Source organism: Primulina huaijiensis, chromosome 7 (genome assembly GCF_012295235.1).
Source record: "Primulina huaijiensis isolate GDHJ02 chromosome 7, ASM1229523v2, whole genome shotgun sequence".
Taxonomy (NCBI): Eukaryota; Viridiplantae; Streptophyta; class Magnoliopsida; order Lamiales; family Gesneriaceae; genus Primulina; species Primulina huaijiensis.
The window spans coordinates 10,154,571-10,174,924 of record NC_133312.1 but is presented as its reverse complement, the minus strand read 5'-3'; the positions used below and the strand labels follow the sequence as shown (position 1 = coordinate 10,174,924).

The 20,354-nt window shown below is 34.2% G+C and overlaps 1 pseudogene; it reads right to left on the bottom strand.

Annotated features, from left to right (window-relative positions):
- Window positions 1-10,914: 10,914 nt before the first annotated feature.
- Window positions 10,915-20,354, bottom strand: part of LOC140981586 (uncharacterized) — a 14,038-nt pseudogene continuing 4,598 nt past the window's right edge.

Below are 20,354 nucleotides of genomic sequence, written 5' to 3'. Positions count from 1 at the left end.
GTTAATAAAGACTTGTTTAAGAAGTGGTAATTTAGCATGTTAGTAAATATAATTTAAAAAGTTGGCATGCATGCAAGTTATTAAATTTCTTTGGTATTTTATTAAATTCTTTTAAAGCATAAAATGCATGTTTATTTTATTAATTTGTGTTTAATTATTTTCATGCATTTTAGGTATAATTATTGCATGATAGGGATTTATTTCATGAATTTTATCAGTTCATGCATTAGGATTTCTAGATGCATTTCACGCTCGAACGAGGATCGGAAACCGGAGAATTTTCAGGAAAATTATTTTTATTACACGATTAATTTTTATTAATTAATATAAGATGTTTTGAAGGTATTTTTCAAGAATTGGGATTTATTGTGTATTTTTACCCGCAGGATTTTAATTTTAACGGTACGCAAATTTTAGCGAATCGGGGAACTTTTTGAAGGTTCGGCTAATATTTTCAAAAATCTTTTTAACATGAAATATTTTTCGGGAGTGTGTTTGGATTTTATGGGCGTAATTTTAAGTTTATTGGACTTAATTATTTTTTTAAATTTTAATTATCAAATTAGGGCATATTATCTATTAGTTTATTATATAATTAACACCTAAACACCTCTCAACCTAAACCCAATAATTGTCCAGCCGACACCCTCACTCTCACCAACCGACACGCCACAATTTCAGAACCCCTCTCATCGACTTCCACAACAGAAAATTCAAGAAAACCATCGGCCATTTCAATTCTTGCAACGGATAATTCTCCCGGCGCTCGTTCTTCGATCTTCTCGCTTCTATAACATCTAAGGCACGCCACGTACTTTTATTGCTGCATCATATATGCTATATACATGCTTTAATTTGTTTATTTGTTGGTGGAATTCTCGATCCAGCTTGTTACATGGAGATGGGTTTGGTTTTGCTTAAAAACATGCACCTTTTTTATTCTCTAATCATGTTTCTTCACGTGGTTGTGCAAGGGGCTGTTGGCTACGCTTGTTAAGGAGCTGAGACATGTCATGTTCGAGGGATATAGGGCTGGAGTCGACGTTGGGTTGAAGCTTGGTGTTGATCGAGAGGGGTGTCAAGTTTTGGCTCGGTTTTGGGATAAGTTGAGTACGAGGGTTAGCTAGCCACGCAGGGATCTAGCTGAGTCTTAGACCAGACCCTGGTAGGTCTGAGACAAGTCTTGGAAGGGCTCGAAGCGTGCTGGAACCCCTAGGCTTAGCAGACCGCACGCTTGAAGATGGGAGCTCGGGTGTAGTGGTTTCGGGTTCTAGCGCTTGTTTCCTTTGTGTAAGCTGCATGGGGCAAGGAGCTGGTGTAGGTTCAGTCCAGAGGGTCCTTAGAGTGTCCTAAGTAGTGATGCACATGGGTTTGGAGGAAATAGGGAGCCACGAAAAGTACAGCAGCTGGATGTCCAAATTATCGAAGGTTTAGAGGTCTGGTTTTTGAGGTTTTAGGGCCTTAAAAAGGTGTACTAAGTATGGTAAAAAGTTTGGGAAAATTCGGTTAAGTTTCGAGTCGATTCGGGTTAAAACCGGGACATCGGTCCAAGTTTTAAAACAATCAATACTACAAAAATCTTATTTAACAACACATCAAAGACAACGGTTTTAACAAAAACCGTTGTCTTTTTACTTTTAACAACGGTTTTAACAAAAACCGTTGTCGTAGCCTAAAAAATTCCGCTCAAAGACAACAGTTTCTTTAAAACCGATGTCTTTGATATATCTACGACAACGGTTTTTAAAAACCGTTGTCTATGAGCGTTTTTTTTTTGGACTACGACAACGGTTTTTAAACTGTTGTCGTATACGCGTTTTTCTTCAAGTTACGACAACGGTTTGTAAAAAACTGTTGTCTTTCAACTGATTTTCTACAAATTTTGTTGTCAATATTAGATTTCGCGACGGCCTAAGTAAAATCTGTCGCTAAATTTAGCGACGGTTATACTATATTGTCGCTAATTTAAATATTGCGACGGTTTATGTATACCCGTCGCTAAACTTTGCGACGGTTTTAAGTAAAACTGTCGCCGATGTAGATATAGCGACGATTTTCCAAAAACGGCCGCTATATTTGTATAACCGTCGCTAAATTTAGCGACGGTTTTATTAAACCGTCGCCGATCTATAATTAGCGACGGTTTATATTTAACCGTCGCTAAATAAAGCGACAGTTCTTATAAAAGCGTCGCTAATTTTAAATCGGCGACAGTTGAAAAAATAACTGTCGCTAATTGCGACGGTTTAATCAAAACCGTCGCAAACTGTCTATAAATATCCCAACCCTCAGTCCATTTTCTACCCTACCACTTCACAACACTTAAAATTTTTCTCACTTACACAATTTTCATTTCGTTTTTCTCTTTAAAGATTAATAAATTTTTACCACTTCACAACACTTAAAATTTTTCTCCCTTACACAATTTTAATTTCGTTTTTTTTTAAAGTTTAATAAATTTTTAAAATCAAGAATATAATATTTTCGACTGAAATTTTTTTTTATTTTACTGACAAAAATAGCGACGGAAAGCATAAAACACCGTCGCTAATATTAGCGACGAAATTGAATTAATACCGTCGCTAAATTTAGCGACGGTGTATAAAACCGTCGCTCTTTAGCGACTATTTTAATTACGACCGTCGCTAATTTTAGCGACGGGTAACGATGATAAATTTGCGACGGTTGTTTAAAAACCGTCGCAAATTGTAACTACAACAACACTTTAGAACCATTGTCTTTTAGCGAATTCTTTAACCACATGACCTTTAACAACGGTTTTGTATACCTACGACAACGGTTTTTCACCGTCATCTTTAGACGTCTACGACAACGGTTTTTCACCGTTGTCTTTGGGCACACCCTTTAACCACAGGGCTTCTAACAACGGTTTTAAAAGGCCTACAACAACGGAGAAAAACCGTTGTCGTAGGCCTTCTTTCTTGTAGTGAATTCGGTTAAGTTATGAAATAAGCTCGAGTTTACGTCTAGGGACGCTTTTAAAAATGTTTTGGGACATTTTAAGGAGTTTGTTAACCTTAGGGTCAATTTTAGAGGTCCAGGTGTGAAACGATAATTTTCGGATTTCCAAGTGCAAAATGGTCATTTTGCACCCTGGGTGAGATTTTGGTACTGGCAACGCCCTGAGCACAAATTAAGATATTTTAAATGATTATGCATCATGTTTACGATTTTTTTTCGCTATTATAATAATTATGGTGCATGATTGGTTTAAAAAAATTAAGAGAGAAAAAGTAAGAAAGTGAAGAGCACTCCGTCTCTGCCGCGCCGCGTCGTTATTTCGTTTGTTTTCTGTCAAAACAAATCAAGACATGTTTATATCTTCTTTCACTCTTCAATCAAGCCATATAGGTATTTTTAAATATCGCAAGTACATGATTTTAATGCAAGAAGATCGAAATTGTTCATATTTAATGATGTTATTTATTTATATCACGTGCAAATATTCATTTTTTGAGATTTATGCAATACTGCTTGTGGCCACTTTACTATCATGGGATTATTACTTCACCCGGTCGCCAGTTACCGGTCATGGGATTATTACTTCACCCGGTCGTCAGTTACCGGTCATGGGATTATTATTTCACCCGGTCGTCAGTTACCGGTCAGTTCAGTTCAGTTCAGGGGCCACTTGCGTAGACCATAATCTCACCAAGAAAACTATTACAAGTTATTTCACTACAGGGCTCCAAGGAGCAAACATTTTCACTATGATTTTCAGTTCAGTTATGCACGTATTATAATTAATCATGACACGATATTTTACGTTATGCCTCACGACATGATATTTCACTTGCATGCAATTTTATTATTTATTTACTCGTTATTTACGATATATGCATGCTGAGTCTTTAGACTCACTAGACTTGATTGTTGTAGGTACCGATGATGCAGGGACAGAGGGCGGGGACCAGTGAGCTAGCTTGGGTCGGCAGTAGTGGAACCCGAGGACCTCATGTTTTTAGCATTTACTATTTTGACTCAAACAAATTTCTTCGTTGTTGAATTGTTTTAAATTATTATCTTGCAAACAAACATTTACTTCCGCTGCTATTTTGAATGGTTAAACTTTTATCAGTTATTTATTTATGAATGAGGCATTTTAATAAATTAAAAAGAAAATTTTTAAATTTTCCGCAAATTTTCAAGTACGTATTTAGAGGCCTCTACAGCCAGCTTCTGCCGCTCAGTCTTCAAGCCTCAAGTCTGTAAGCATTTATGATTTGAATGTTTTAAATAATTTACTGATATCACTTGCATGTTTACATGACATAAGTTTTACAGTACATATTTATTTGTCTTTATGTTTTGAGATTAGATGTTTAAAAATTTTTATGCGTGTTACGACATGAAATAAGAAATTATATGATTCTCATGCATGCTGGATTTATGGTGGAATTGGACATGAATAAGAATTTTTCTATTGGGCATTAGGAAAGGTTGAAAATGATTGTCTATATTGATTTTTGGTTAGTAAGTACTGATGTTCTACCCTTGGGTCACAAGTTAGTAATGAAGATTATGAATGCTTTTGGGACTTGTAGATTTTCTAAGAAATTACTAACCGTTCGTGGTTACTAGTTGAGTTAATTTTTTTATGATTCCATGTAAGAAATAATGACTCGAAGACTACTGCGATCTTTGAAAATATAAAAACATAGAATTTATTCAGGATATATGCTCTACCTAGTTGGACTTAATGATTGAATTGCATGAATTGAGAATTTTAAGGACCTAATTGTAATAACCCATAATTTGAGGGCCTAAGTGCAAAAATAAAATTTTAAGGGACTATTTTCGATTTTTCCAAATTTTTGAGATTAAATTCTGAGTTTCAAGAATTTTAAGTTTAATGGGGCTGAAATCGAAAATGTTATAGGGACAAAAATGAAAATTTCGAAGAGTTAGAGGACCAAATATGTAATTTTCGAGAACAATAAGAGCCAAATTGCAAATTTATGAAATTTGTGTGAATTAATTTCGAAACTTTTAAGAAACACTTGGGTTAAATCAGTAATTTTTCGTGGTTATGGGAATTGATTTCGGGTTTAATAAGCTTAAAATTATTGAACTTTATGTTACGAAATACCTATAAAGTGGAATTAGGAACGCAGAGAACTTATAGGTAATTGTGGAATTTTTGAAATTTAGGACAAATTGGATAATTTTCGAGGAAATTAAGAATTAACTTTGCAATTTTTAAGAAATTTAGGGACAGTTTAGCAGTAAGGGAGAATCGAATGGTTTAAATGATAGGAATTTTTGATGATCTAAGCTTGAAGAGAAATCAATACTGGGTTTGAAAATCTAAGTGTTAATGGTATAATGCTGTGGAAAATTAAGAATTTAAAGTGATAATAATTTAAGGTAAAGTTTATCAATTAGTTAAGATACAAGATTAGACATTGTGTTATCAAATTTTTGGGAACTTAAATTTGATGTTGTTGGGACATCGGTTTTCTGGTGTCCAAATCGCAGCAGAAGTTTAAAAATTTTATTTTGACAATCAAAATATTTGGACACTCATATGGTTTAAATTGAATAAACATTCATAGGGAGTATATAAATATACCTTTAGTGAATATTCACTTTGCACCAACTACTCCGATATTAGCGGATGTAGCTCTTGTTGTAAATCCCTATGAAATTTCTTCAAAATTCTTTCTTTGATCTTCGAATCAGGTCCATGACCGGATTGCTAGTTCCTCCTCTAATTTGCACTAAAAAATTAGAAGATGTTTTTGCGTTGAGATAAAACACGAAGAAGAAATCAACTTCTTGCAACAAGAAATAATTTTCGAGAGCAGCACCGAAAATTTTTGAGAAGAGCCGAAAGTTAATTAATTCTTGTTCCTTGCTTTCGGATGCCTCTTTACGTTCATGAGAATCAAAATTCTCTTTATTATTTTTAATCTTCAATTTACTTAATTAATTAGCTTAATTAAGTCAATTAAAGATTCTAAAAATATTTTCATGCCAAATCAAAGTCCGAACGTTCGAAATGCATGCTCGTGCAAATAAGAATAATAAAATCCATATTATTTCTTTAATCCATCATTTACTTAATTAATCCAATTAATTAAGTTAACTATAGATTTTAATTGCATGTCATATCAAAAGCCAATCTCGATTTTAATGCATATCTATATATATATTTTGAGAATATCATGCATTAATATTATATTGCTTTGTGTGCAAGTTTTTAAAATTATGGTATCATGAATATTTTCATATTTCATAAATCAATACCATATTTTAAAAAAAAAAACGTAATGAGCTATATTTTAACTCATTAAAATATAATTTAATTATTAAAGCTCATTTGAACTTTAATAAATTAGCATGATGGACATATATTCTTACAAACACATGATCCATGCTCACATTACATTAATCTCATCATAATCTCAATCGATGATCCAATATCATCGATGTGACAATTTCAACTTGTTTGTTATTATGATATACACTTCAGTTTCGAGTTCACCAATGTCTAAATAAGGCAGTTGCACTTCCTTTGACTGTCTTTAGCATTCATGCTCTCAAAATTTCTATAAACTTTATAAGCTTATTGATTGATCATATCAAACTTATTTCTTATAAATTCAACTCATTAAGTTTATTATCTCAACGGGAACAACTAAACCAGTGCTTGTGTGACCCTCAATGGTTTAGGGATACAGCTAACCGTAGGTTCACAACTCTTTGTGATTCAGGACAATTTCTTTTATTCAAGATTACCCTAATTTGCCCCATTCCATGAACCAAAATTTGATCATGAGAATGTCATAAACCATTTTTTGATTAAACCCATCGAATCATGGTAAGAGCGTCTAGTAGTATCGTCCCATGATTCTTTAGGTATCACTGATAGTGCCTGCAAGAACCAGTAGATTACGATTAACGTACAGTACAGTCCCTTCATATCATACAACCCGATCGAATCTGCAACCATTAGTTTATCAAGGGTTGCATATTAATTCGATAGCTATGTGATACAATCAAGAAATATTTATAGTATCATTGCATGCACAACTAGAGAACTCTTTCCCCAATGTACATCTCACATTCTGGCCAGAGATTTCATACACTATTAGTTCGTTAGATCACATAGGATATCCACACCCGTATGTGTGTGGTGAATTCCCGACTACAATGCACAGGCTCCTACACATTTTGCAATTTCACCCAACCTCGCCCCCTTGTGACCCTCACGGAGTCGGTAAACGAGTCAAAGCACTATCCTAGTATGTAGAGCCTCAGTGTTGTCCCAGGTCGTAAGGACTAATCACGTAAAATCACAACCACAGATTTTTCCTCTCGATGAATGATAACCACTTGGAAAGTTCGAGGGAGGGTAGTTCGGTATCATCATCATATGACTACCCATCTGCATGTTTGGACATCTCTATGTCCTTACCAAGAAACGCGGTACACAACATCACAGATGCTAGTCTCTAGCTCAAGCGACCTTTATCCATGTTTTAGGCGGCTGAATAGACTAGGAACGAATTTAGATTATACAGTGTTTACAAATGAGTTTCAACGTCGAATTACGATTTATTTGTATTAAAGTATAATCAAAGATTTTATCTATGATGATTGCATGTGTATACAGATAAAGTAAAACAAGACTATAAAAAGTTAAATTATATTAAAATAAAGATAGTTTATTATACTTGAGTCAATACATTCCCTAGCCAACTGTTGGCTTGCAGGCCATCTACTCTAACAAATGTGCAATAAGTTTTAGTCATGATCTTAACAGTTAGGACTATACCTTTGTTGGAATTTGATTTTTCTAGAAAGTTGGGTATGATTGATGGTTAGGTTACTCGATAGACCCATGTAAGAATTGAGGTAGACACCTTGTCTTGAGGAATTTTTGAAAGTTGATAGGATCGGTTAGGGGTGAAAGAGTGTTTATAAGGGGGGGAGGGTTGAATAAACACTGACAATTTACACAACCTTTTCGAATATTGAGTCAATTTGGTGATAAACTGAAACTGGGGAATCTTGTCAGTCGATATCATTAATTTAACAATAAAAGTGTGGAAATAAACAGAGTGATAGTTAGAATAAAAACCGAAATAAGAACACACAAGATTTTATAAATGTTCGGAGATTACAAACACTCCTACGTCACCCCTCTATTACAAAGATTGGATATTTACTAAAAGACTTTGATCGATACAAAGATTTGTACAGACCCACTTCAGTCTTGGACTTAACAATGCCAAACTGAAACTCTTAGTTACAAAACAATTTACAGTACTCAACTGGACTGAAATAACTTAGCACACCTGATTACAACAATATCAGTTTGTGTTTGTAAGCTCGAAGCATAGCCTTAAATACTATGAATTTATACAATACACGTGAGCTTTGAGGTTTGCAAAGATTTCAGCAAAGTAACAGCTCAGTTGATAGTATTTCGATAGTTTAGAGTTAATGGAGAATATATCGGAGAGATTTCTCAGCTGCTCTTCCTCTGCTATTTATAGGCTTGGTCTCCAACAGTAACATTGAATACAATTTGAAACTTTCTATCTGTTGTTTTCCACATCAACATTCTTCCGACAATCGTACACTGCGGCTTTCTAAAATGCGGCGATCCCACTACTAGTTGCAGTCTGCTTTTGTACAGTTGTCGGTTGAATGTCCTTTTCCTTAACTGATGACGTGTACAGCTGAAAGATCAGCTGATAGGCTATAACTGATTAGCTCTCAACTGTTTGTAGCAACTGATCAGTTTCTAACTAATCAGTCAATTATCTTCGTAGTTTAGTCAGCTGGTTCAGTTGCCTTCGATTATCTTCGTATTAATCTTCAGATATGGGCAACCGATATTTTGCATATTTTAGATCAGTTACTATTAGTCTTCTTGATTAGTTAGTTCAATCTATTAAGTTCTCAATTTGTCAAACTTCCGAAATTCAGTTTCCAACAATTTCCCATTTTTTGGTGTTTGACAAAACTTAGAACATATGAACTGATTAACTGAATTCATTGTATATAGAATAATATTTTATTGATAACTCTTTCAATGTACAGATTCGTATAAAAAATGAAAGAATAAGAGAATCTTCTAACTGTCTAAAATAATCTTCAAAATCTACCACAATCTTCATCCTCTAACTGATCTTTCATTTCTTAACTCTTTTCTCAGTTGGTCCTTGATCAGTTGGTTGACTTGGTCTCTTCGTAGATTGCGTCTGCTGATCTTGTTTTTCTTCTCCCCCCTTTTTGTCATAAGACGAACTTCTGAGTTGACATTGGAAACAACATTCATCAGAAGTTCTTGCATTAAGTCCATTCTCTTGGTGACAACATTTTCCAGATAATCGATGCGTTTGTTGAACATTGCTTGAGTATTGAAATGGGCTTCAGTTGACGCTCTGTCTTTTCGAATTTGATCCATCGGGAAGAATAGATTCGTAACATCCTTTGTGATTTGTTGAAGACTTTTGAACGTATTCTCCTTTATGGAATCAATTTTCATAGTATGCGCCAGTTGCGTTGATTGGATGTCCGAAATGGAAGTCATCATACTGACAAGGTCGGTCTGAATGACTTGAATCTCATCGAATATAGGTTCAGTTGCCATTGTTATACCAGGGGACTTGACTTCAGAGAGTTCTGGTTGTTGCTCCTTGTTATCTCATTGGAAGATCACTAAAGCCCTGTCAGTTGTTTCAGTTTCAACACTAACCATTTCTGGAACATCTTCTGTTATGGCTTCCTGCTGAAGCTGTGGAGGAGAAGAAAGATTTGGATCAGCAGTAGTGCTTGAAGGCTCTTTAGTCTGTGGATTATCTGAGATAGAGATTGGTTCTTCAGTTGTTTAAACAACTGAAACTGTAACTGTCTCTTCAGCTGGCACCTCTTCAGTTAGTACTTGGTGCAGCTGAGCCTCTTCAGCTATCTCCAGAACTACCTGTTCAGTTATGATATTTGACTGAACCGGCTCGTTAGTTTCTGTAATAACTGCCTGTTCAGCCGTGGCAGTCGGCTGAACTGTTTCTTCAGCTGGTTGCAAAATATTCTGTTTAGCTGGTTCATCAGTTGTAAAAAGCTCTTCAACTGCTCTTCTAGTACTCATCTGAATATCAGCAGCAACTGTTTTAATAACTTCGTCGATATTAGCCAAAGATAATTCAGCATCAGAATAAAGTTGAAGTTCCGCAGTAGAAGTTGGGGGAGATGATTCAGCATCTTTGGAAATAGGAGCAGTTGCTGGTTCAGTGGGTGCAACAACTAGTTCTTTGGATTGCTCTTGATCTGGAACTGATTGATCAGTTGGTTACTCAGATGATGGACTTTGATCATTTGCTGGGATGATCAACTCCTGTTCCATTTCCCAACTCTTTATCTTCATTTGTAGTGATCGAAGATCTGTGTCTAGTTGATCATACACTGCTTTGTCATTGAAAGCTGTAGGACTAGTCGGATCAAAGTTTTGGCGTAGCTCAGTGATCAGTTGTGCAAGCTTCTTGACACGCACGAGATCAAAGAAGTAATTCTTCCTTTGCAGTGTTTGAACGATTGAAGCAGCTTTGACCACTCTCACAACCACATTTTCTAGAGCAACAAATTTCTTTAGTACCTTCTTGTTCAGCAACTTCTTTGTGAAAACTTCAGTTCAAAATCTGACCCACTCATTGTAAGTCTTTATCTTCGATTTGGCAAACTCATTGACCTCGTTCCAAATCAGGTCAATGTGATTTTGGATTGAGTTTGTTGGTCGGTGCTCTTCAAGTAACTTGCCCTTTCGTTTTGGGTCAGTCAGGTCATGAGTGATACTCAGACCTGATAATGTTGCATCAACTTTTTCTTTGATCACTACTCCTTTAGTCCTTGCAAACGGCATAGTAGAAGGAGCAACAATGGAGATCAAGCTTTCACTCCTTTTGATTTTGGCTTATCACCAGATTTAGTGATAATTTTCTCGGATGGAGCAGTTGTAAGAGGTAACTGAACCTTAGTTGAAATCTTAGTTGCAACCGCCCTCAGCGGTGTAGCCTTGATTGGCTGTTCAGCTCCAGATTGTAGTCTTTGAGTTGGAATGGTTGCCAGCACAGCTACTGGCTTGGTCTTTAGAGTTCTGGGCTTTTTCAAGATTTTGGGGACAATCTGTTTTCGTTTGGTTGTCTTCTTCTGAGTTGGCTTCTTGGTCTTTTTAACTGATTTGGCAGTCTCCCGAGCTGTCCCAATCTACTTTTTGACCTTGAGAATTTGCTCAGGAGAAATGTCCAGTTTCAGCTTTGGCAACTGAACATTTTTGTCATTGAAGACCTTGAATTTTGATATTTTCTCAGAAGAGTCCCCCACCATGTCTTTGGTTTTTGTTGTCACTTTGATTGTTGCACTCCCAAGAGCAGGTTGTCCACAAGTAGTATAATTCGGTGAGTCCGTTATCGTATCCACAGGGAAGCTAAGGTAATTACAAGTCCACTACAATCTCTTTTTGTTTTTGTTTCTTTTTAATTTTAATTATTTGAATCTTTAATGGGTAAATTTTAATTGTTCAAATTTTAATTTAAGTAGTTGAGATTAAAGGATCCACACTTTGTATTTTAATAAAGTTAACATTAACGAACAATATTGAAATCCACTTAATAAAATGGTTCCAATATATTAAATAATCATATTTATATTATGTTATAAATTATTATCTTATAACTATATAATATATACCAAAAATTATAAATGTGGTCAAGTATTTATTGTGCTATATATATTTGTAAACACTAAATCAAGGTTCCCACTTTAAATGGTGGGTAAAACCAAACAAACATTTAAATGGTGCCAATAAATTAATACTATGATATATTCATATATAATAAATCAAGGAATCCAAGTTAAATGGTTGATAAAAACCAAACTAACATTTAAATGGTTCCAATAATTTAGTGTAACATATAGCAACAATAAATCAAAACTCCCACTTATAAGTAGGATATAATAATGCTTAAAGAACTAAATATAACATAAAAAATAAATAATGATTAAATAATATAAAACATAGATTCTTACCTTTTAATAACCTTATTATCATACCAAGAGTTTCACCTTATCATCTCATCTTTAGGAAGTTAGCTATTCATTATTCAAAGTGTAACATTTTGAATATGAAATTAACATGCTAATTGTATTTAAATGAAGAAATAAAGGAAAAATATAGAGAGAAATATTATGAACTCAAAGGTTTGTTCAGAGAATGAGGGATATCTCAATACATTACAATGCACCCCTATTTATAGCCAAATTTGGGAGACAACCACAAATAAAATATTATTTTTTTACACATAAGTGTTCATTGGTGTTCCAAGATATTATATTATATTACACATCACTTTTGAAAATCTTCTTCTCCGAATTTGCTTCTTCACATAAAAAAAACATGTGGATAATTGAGTTGTCTAGTTGTGGTATTTTTTTCAAACCATTTGACCAAGTAATTTGAGATATATGGTCAAAATACTAGAGCATGATAAAACTGCCACTCTTTTGGTAACTTTATTTGTTGCTTAATTTGATCCCAATTGTGAGATGATTTTTATCTCATGCTTGTCAACAATATTGTAGATATTATAATCAAATTTCTACAGGTCCAAGAATCATCTTAATCCCATTTGCAACGCCAAGTTTATTCTAGTTTTATCGAACCTGTAAAAAATAGTAAAAACTTGTAATTACACAACAACTTATATTTTATACAATTTATTATAAAACATATAATATTTAAACATTTAATAAAACAAAAACTATATAATTAAATTATAAAACATTTAAATAATGTACAATTTTTATGTTTATCACACCTCCCAACCAGCTTATTGCTAGTCCCTATCAATTTAAGCGTTAATAGTAATACAAAACATATTGATTAATTTAATTAAAAATGTAATCAAAACTATCTAAGTGTTTAAATTAAATTGAAAACTGTCAAAATTATATCAAGATCATCATAATTATAATTTATGAAATAATTTGAGATGATCAATTCAAAGCTAATTTCAGGTAGTTAAATGTACACGGCCTTCAGAAATTCCTAGTAAGAGTCTCAACTCCATATCCTCACAGGTTAACAAATGTTTCAATTTATGGCAACGATTTCTCTCATGGAGTTGGAATACAGATAAATGCTCAGAAAAATGGTTTACAGAATGCAGACAGACAAACGAGCCAAACTAATCAAAAGATAGAAAATCCATTGATTCAAAATCTAGTTGTTCTTATTATATATTTTTTCCTGATATATATTTTTTTTCATAACATCATGGAATCAGACTAAGTTTATGCTTCTTGACCACATATTTATTTAATTTGTATAATAAATTTCTCTCTTTCTTTCTTTTTTTTTATATTTTTTTATTATGAGAGATATATGGGTCGTAGCATATAACTTAAAAATTACATAGATCTTCAATATCTTTTTTTTTTTGTATTTTTCTCCTTTTTTTTTCAGGAAATATCATTTTTTTTTCAAAATAAGAACTCAAGATTTAAACAATAGATAGTCTCTCTCATGATCAATAAAGGCTCGAAAGCTGTTTTCTCAGTCCTCTCCACTCACTCACAAAATATGTGTGAGTTTAAAATTTTAGGCACTCTTATAAGGTATATCTTGGGCCATTGTGGGGACCCGAACGCTAATCATGTTCTTAATCATCATTGGGACTAATTAATCAATTATAATAAACAGGGTCTAACATTTTTTTAAAATATAATATCAAATACATATCAATATAAAAGTAAAGTACAAGTCTTGTACTATATACAATCATTTACAAACTAAGGTTCAACTACTAAATATCAAGTGTTCAACCCTATCTCAGATCATGTCCGTAGTCTCCACTCTAATCACGATCTCTCTCCTCATCTCCTCGACCCTGAACCTGTCCCACCTGTTGTCATGCACACATACAAACACGACAACAGCCGGATAACTCCGGTGAGAATAAATTCCAGTATAAATCAACGAAACATGCACTCATATAATTAATATAAAGCATGAAGCAGATATCAGATATATATCAAAATCTGAAACATAATTAATATCAAATTATCAATCATACTCGTGACTAGACTCAATCCTAGTCTAGGGATCCCGGTTTCCAGACGTTGATATTCCTATATCGACCAACAGTAATAGAAGAACTCCGATTCTATCCACGTCGATATAACCAAACATCCAGTGTCTTGACCTATCCGTCACAGACTGTGGCACTATCGCCAATACACTATCTTGTGACATCGTGCAATGTGCCCGTGGCGATCCCGCCACTATCAGGTACTTCTGTCACAAGATTACTCATCTAATATTCGTCTAACACATGCTCTCTATACATCAATAGAACAAGCATATCAAATCAAATCAATGCAAATAATAACAAATAGTATGTGATTTAGGGAAACACAAGTATATCCTACTTGTGTCGATCTCCCAATACCACATTGACTTATACCTTTCGTTTGTAGTATCGGTCCGAAGAAACGGAAGTTTTGAACTCAAGATTGTCTCTGTAAATCTGAAAGGACATATCGAGAATAATAATATCAACCTTTCATTCTCAATTCAATACCGAATCTGATTAATCTGAATTTAATTCAAATCATCGGCATAACGGCACAATCTCAATATCCCCGTAAATACCATATCAACAAATATCAATTACCAATCATAACCCATATCCAATACAATCTGAAATCAATCAATAATCCAAATCTGTCCAATATCACTCAAATACTCTGAAAAATTATAACAATTCCATAATCAATCTGACTTCGATTTTACAATGTCTAATATGTCAAGAACATCATATATGAATCATATCCGATTCTGGCAATCCCATAATTTCAAATCATATCAAAACGTAGTAAAACTTACGTCCAGTTGAAGTCTCTATCGATAGGAACACAGTACTGAAGTCGGATTAACAATCTGACGGACGGATCTTCTGTAGACTTCAAATTTCTACAAGAAAAGGCGTAAGGATTTTCACAACTTTCACCATGAGCTTCTCTCGGTTTCTTGTGAATAAGAGACAAATGCCAATTTGATAGATATATATATATATATATTGCATGCAACTTGCTACGTGTCACTCTCGAATTTTGTCCAAAGCCTTTCGCGCATATGCGCGACTTCATCCCGCGCATGTGCGCGCAAAGTTTTGTTCTCGCCTCTCAGCCCCTCGGCAGCTCGCGCATATGCGCGTGCAACCTCCGCGCATGTGCGCGACATGTTCTGGAATTCAATTTTGGCTACTGGAGATCTCGCGCATGTGCGCGCTCCCCGTCGCGCATGTGCGCCTACTTCTCTGGAAATGCATCATGGCCACTGGACTCATCGCGCATAGGCGCGCGCTCTGCCGCGCATATGCGCGCAATGTTCTGATCCGCACTTAAGCTTCCTGTGTAGCTCGCGCATATGCGCGCCCTCATGCCGCGCATATGCGCGAGACCTACTGATCACGCAGCAAGCATACTCATGCTATTCCAATTTCATTTTCGTAGTGATCCGGCTATAATCAAATCACTTTATCGATAATTAATTGCAAATTACCATAACATAATTTCCAGGCATTACAGCCATATACTTTAATACCTGATTTTATCACATTGGTTAATCACTCAAAAAGATTTCATGAATCATATTTTTATATTGATCAGAATATTAAAATTGACTTTATAATGCATGTTCTAATTTAAATCTTTCAAACATGTAATGTATGACATTTTTGCAAAAATTACTAAGATACAAACAATAAACATGATTTTATTTTAAAATAATATATATATATATTTTTATTTATTTATTTTTTTTAAATTTTTTTTAAAATTTTTTTTTATAAGTTTGTTCTCCCCCCAATCAGAATATGACATTGTCCCTAATGTCAAATAACTATTAATAAAGAGTACATAATGAAAGAGATATCACCTGGAATTTTATTGAAGATAAAAAACTGAAACAAACGCAAACCAATCCACGACTTTTAAATTAATAATCGAACTTCTTTTTCTTATTGCTTGATTGCGACCAATTGATCTTTGTTATCATCGGATCAGGCTTATGAACAAAAGCTTCCAAATCATCAATTAATTGGTCGGCAGTCGAAGCACAGATGAGCATCCGTCGTGAATTTTCTGAAATGAAATTCTGTTCCACAGCTTTATCAAGAAATGTCAACAAACTGTCATAATAATTATTGATATTCAACAAGCCCACAGGTTTATTATGGATATTAAGTTGTGCCCAAGAAACAGTGTGAAAAATTTCTTCTAATGTACCAAAACCACCTGGTAGTGCGATAAAAGCATCAGAATTTTCAATCATTTTTGTGATTCTTTCATACATAGAAGAAACTTTTAATTCCTCACCAATCGTAACACCTGTAATATTTCCTTCAGCTAAAGCTGTAGGAATAATACCCAAAACCTGACTACCTCCAAGATGAGCAGATGTTGAAACAGATCCCATTAACCCAATATTACCTCCCCCATATACCAAGTGAATTTTTCTCTCAGCCAATATCTTTCCAAGATTATTCGCTGCTTCTACAAACACTTCATTTTTTCCAGGACTCGACCCACAAAATACACAAATATTTTTCAATGATTGTGCAGAGGTTCCAGCCATGTTTTTTTACTTTCTTCTTTTTTTTTCTGCGAAAATAGAGAGAAAGATGAGAGATTTTATAGGGGTAATATGTTATCAGGACAAAACTATGGGTCACAGTTGTAAACAGAATAAACAGTAAAAACAATAATGACACACATGCATGTAAACAGTAGTGTGATTGTGGCTCACAATTTTCCTCTGGTTTTACGTCCAGAAACGGCTTCAACGCCTTCTATGAGTCGAGGATATGCTTCCCATCCAATTTTCTTATAAATTGGCAAACAAGGTCTTTTTTAGTCAGATTCCCAAGACTATGACGCTCATCTTGGAATTGTTTCCATAAACGGAGAAGTTCAATATGCACATGTCCACTAGAATGCGTCTCAAGAGTCAATAAGATGTTATCTAAATACTCCTTACTCAGCCCATTCTTAATGAAACCAATTTTATCTTCTCTGTTATTGGAAACACATCCCAAAGATCTGCATCGTTTGTCACAAGTCCATCTTGCACACTTATGACAAACCTCTAAACTTTTGGCCCTTCGTTTTTTCGCATAAGTGTTTTTTCCTAATCCAGGCAAATACCGAATGAGCAATGATTGTGGAACTTCTCCTCCTAATCGGACCTTAACTTCTATTACAAGACGAATATCTTCTGGAATTCCTTTTTGCATTAACAATCTCAATATTTCACACCTTCCTGCATAAATTTTTCTTAGAATATTTTCAGAAACAGAGCAAAAATATTTACAAATTTTTGAGAAAATTTCATCCATTTTGAAAAGAAAAGAAATGATTTTTTTTATTTTTGTATCAGCAATTATGGGAAACTGATTAAACCGACTATGAGAGTCACGGAGTACCGTTATCCGCCATTTAACCGGGAAAATAAAAAGATTAAGGAAACTTGAAATAAAAACAAACAAAATTAAATGCCACACAAAAAAATCAAGGATCAGAAAGGGAAATAAACTCTTCTTGAAAGATTTCATTTTCCAAAAATGGTTTAAGCCTTTGTCCATTCACTTTAAAAACATCACTATTTTTAAGATTTTTAATATCCACAGCTCCATAAGTATACACATGCTTTACAACATATGGTCCTGTCCATCTTGATTGTAATTTTCCTGGGAATATGTGAAGTCGAGAATTATAAAGCAAACTTTTTTACCAATCTCAAAAGATTTTCTAAGAATTGTTTTATCATGAAATGATTTGATTTTTGCTTTATAAATCCTTGAATTCTCATACGCGTCATTTCTGAGTTCATCAAGTTCATTAAGTTGCAATTTACGCAATTTGTTGGCATCATCCATGCTTGAATTTAAAGTTTTGATCGCCCAATAAGCTTTATGTTCCAATTCCACAGGCAAATGACAATGTTTTCCATAAACCAACCTATAGAGAGACATATTCAATGATGTTTTAAAAGCTGTTCGATATGCCCAAAGTGCATCATTAAGTCGCAGAGACCAATCTTTTGTATTTGAGTTAACAGTTTTTTCCAAAATTTGCTTTATCCTCCTATTAGCTAATTCAACTTGTCCATTTGTTTGAGGATGATAAGGAGTAGTTACTTTGTGAGTAATACCATATTTTTTCGTTTATGAAGCAAATGGTTTATTAACAAAGTGAGTTCCCCCATCACTTATCATGGCTCGAGGAATTCCAAATCTACTAAAAATATTTTCTTTTAAAAATTTGATGACGATTTTATGATCATTTGTTCGACATGGAATTGCCTCTATCCATTTGGAAACATAATCAACCGCAACTAAAATATACAAGTATCCAAACGACGGTGGAAAAGGTCCCATAAAATCTATTCCCCAACAATCAAATATTTCATTTTCAATAATAGGATTCAAAGGCATCATGTTATTTTTCGAAATCGCACCCAATTTTTGACAATTTTCACAGATCTTGCAGATTTCGTGGGTGTCTTTAAACAAAGTGGGCCAATAAAATCCACATTACAAGATTTTTGCAGCTGTTTTCTTCGAAGAAAAATGTCCTCCGCATGCTTCTGAATGACAAAATTAAATGACACTACTTACCTCATTGTCGGGTATGCAACGTCGAAAAATTTGATCCGGACAATACTTGAACAGATACGGATCATCCCAATAAAATTTTTTTACCTCATTCAAAAATTTTCTTTTATCTTGAGAACTCCATTGCGGTGGCATTTTTTCTGTCACAAGAAAATTTACTATGTTAGCAAACCAAGGTGTAGTAGTAACTGAAAATAGATGTTCATCAGGAAAATTATCGTTAATTGGTGTCATTTCACAAGATGATCCTGTTACTAGTCTCGATAAATGATCGGCTACGACATTCTCGGTTCCTTTTTTTATCTTTGATCACAATGTCAAATTCTTGGAGCAACAAAATCCATCGTATCAGTCGTGGCTTTGCATCCTGTTTGGTCAACAAATATCTAATAGCAGAATGATCAGTAAACACGATAGTTGTTGATCCAATCAAATAAGAACGAAATTTATCTAATGCAAATATTACAGCAAGTAGTTCTTTTTCAGTTGTGGAGTAATTCATTTGAGCATTGTTTAAAGTCCTACTTGCATAATATATCACATAAGGCTTACCGTTTCTTCTTTGACCCAATATTGCACCGACTGCATAATCACTCGCATCGCACATGATTTCAAATGGTAAAGACCAATCAGGAGGTTGCATGATAGGAGCTGATGTTAAATGTCGAATGATTTTATCAAAAGCATTTTGACATTCTTGAGTCCACTCAAATGCACTGTCTTTTGTTAAGAGGTTACAAATGTGTTTAGAGATTAAACTAAAGTCCTTTATAAACCTCCTATAAAATCCAGCCTGTCCCAAAAATGAGCGAATTTCTTTAATGGTTTTTGGAGGGGGTAAATTGACAATGACATCAACTTTTTCTTTATCAACTTCGATTCCATGAGATTACACAACATGTCCCAAAACAATTCAAGAAGTAATCATGTAATGACATTTTTCCCAATTTAAAATAAGACCTTTTTCCTCGCATCTTTTTAAAACTTTTTCCAAATTTTCAAGACAATTATCAAATGTATTCCCAAAGACAGTTAAATCATCCATGAAAATTTCCAAACAATTTTCAACCATATCGCAACTAATGCTTAGCATACATCTTTGAAATGTTGCTGGGGCATTGCATAATCCAAATGGCATCCTTCTAAATGCAAATGTTTCAAAAGGACATGTGAATGTAGTTTTATCTTGATCTTCGAGTGCAATGGGAATTTGATAATAACCTGAATATCCATCAAGAAAACGGTAGTATGGATGACCTGCTATTGTTTCTAAAATTTGATCCAAAAATGGTAATGGAAAATGATCTTTTCTAGTGGCGTCATTTAATTTTCTATAATCAATACACATCCGCCAACTAGATGGGACTCGACTTGTTAACAATTCACCTTTTTCATTTTTTATCACTGTGATGCCAGATTTTTTCGGAACTACTTGTGTTGGGCTTACCCACTTACTATCAGAAATAGGGTAGATAATCCCAACATCAAGTAGTTTGAGAACTTCAGTTTTCACAACATCTTTCATGTGTGGATTTAATCTCCTTTGTGGTTGTTGAGATGTTTTTGCATTTTCTTCTAAGTGAATTTTGTGAGTGCAAATTAGTGGATTAATGCCCTTGAGATCTTTTAGTGTCCAACCAATTGCATTTT